The sequence below is a fragment of the Capsicum annuum genome, chromosome 3 (genome assembly GCF_002878395.1).
Source record: "Capsicum annuum cultivar UCD-10X-F1 chromosome 3, UCD10Xv1.1, whole genome shotgun sequence".
Taxonomy (NCBI): Eukaryota; Viridiplantae; Streptophyta; class Magnoliopsida; order Solanales; family Solanaceae; genus Capsicum; species Capsicum annuum.
In genome coordinates, this window is record NC_061113.1 from 145,964,196 (window position 1) to 145,966,096 (window position 1,901).

The window sequence follows — 1,901 nt, forward strand, 5'->3', positions numbered from 1 at the left end:
TATCCTAAGAGTTAGAGTTTCTTGTAGAGCCTAGCATCAGTGCATCTAGTGTTTCATAACTCTTTGCTAAAGAAATGCATTGGTGATCCAAATTCAGTCATTCCTTTAGAGAGTGTGGGCATGGAAGATAGTCTTTCCTATGAAGAAATCCCAGTTAAAAATCCTAGACTATTAGATTCGTAGGTTGAGAAATAGGAAAGTTGCCTTAGTAAAGGTTTTGTGGAGGAATCAGTTTGTTGAGAGAGCTACTTGAGAGGTCAAAGCCCATACATAAGCCAAGTATCCCCATCTTTTCTTTACAAATTCAGATCCAGCTTGAGGTGATGGTTTTCTAAGTAATTCTCTCATTTTCTATCTCAGCTATCCAACCATCCTCATGCATTCATGAATTCAATTCAGTTTATGCATCATGTTTCACATTCAGTTATTTAGTCATGATTTATCTCATAAGTATTGAGTGTATGATCTCAGACTTCCTAGTATCTCAACTCAGACAGTTTTATTCGTGGATGAATGATCCCAGGGGGGAGATATTATGATACCCTATGAGTTCATTGACAAGTATCTAACTATTCCTCATATTTTTAGAGGCCTCTAAGTGATTATTCCACACTAGAGGAAAGTGCCATGATAATTGTGACACCCTCAAGATTCCAATAATTTTATTTTTGTCCTTCCCATTTTTGAAACATCAATCTTTGGCTTAAAATGTATTCAAGTATGTTAATAGGGTGTCTTGAAAAAGTTTTAGAATTTTCGGATAAGGTTCGGGGTTACTTTCAAATTTTGAGGCAGTAAGCCTCCACGATTTCACCATGTCATGGAGGTTAGTCTCTGTGATAAGAGGCTTGTCATAGAGGATAGTCTCCGCGATAAGCAGCATGTCATAGAGGCTAGCCTCCGCGATAGGCAGCATGTCACGGAGGTTGTGTAAAATTATGCAGTATTCCTTAAAGTCAATGGGCTTTTTGGTTTTTCTTTCTTTTAAATCCCCAATCCATGACCCAGAATGTAAATAGGCATTATTTTCCCTTTCTTTCAATCAATTAACAATATCAATTCCCCTTCCACTCTCAAGAGCAAACACAAGGGTTTTCCCCTAAAAATTCACCCTCCCAAGGTTTTAACTCCAAGTCCCTTCAAAAAGTCAAGCAATTCAGGTATGTGGGATATTCATCAATGGGTCCCTTCCACCCATTGAGTCCCAAGAATTCCCTATTTTACAAGCATAAAACTTTTTTATCTTTTTATGAAATCTCAATGTCAAATTTGAATTTACTCGATTCTCTATTCATAGTTTTGAATACAAACCATAACAATGTGTTTTCTTATGTGAATTATGTTCTTACATGCTTGACAATCTCAGTCACCCATAATATGTTTAGTTGACACCATGTTAATTATCAGTTTATGAATTGACCACCATATAAGTTCTCACCATTATTTTAATTAGTTGTGTTGACTTATGCTGGCGGGTTATGAACACCCAATACCTAAGAAAAATGATGTTTATCATTGTCATTAGGTTACAAGTAAGTCATTTAGCTTAGCCTTGTATCGTTAAGTTTTAGAATAGCATCATAATGAGCACTCATTAGTTCTATATAATATGGAATATAAATAAATACTAGGGTTATCTAGTTGGGAGTGTAACTTAGCACTGAGTGAATGTAGGGATGATGGCTTCCCCATCAGTTAGGCAGAGTCGCTGGTAGTAGTCCCTAAGTTCCAAAACTACGTATTCAGTATAGGTTATGATGGGTCACCTATCAGTTTAGGCTTGACACCCTCTCAGGGGTCATCCGTCAGTTTAGGCTTGATACCCTAGTCTTTTGGGACAACAAATTAGTAGATCCACACAATTAGTGTCAGTACCAGTAGAAAGTATTGATGCCCTTCTA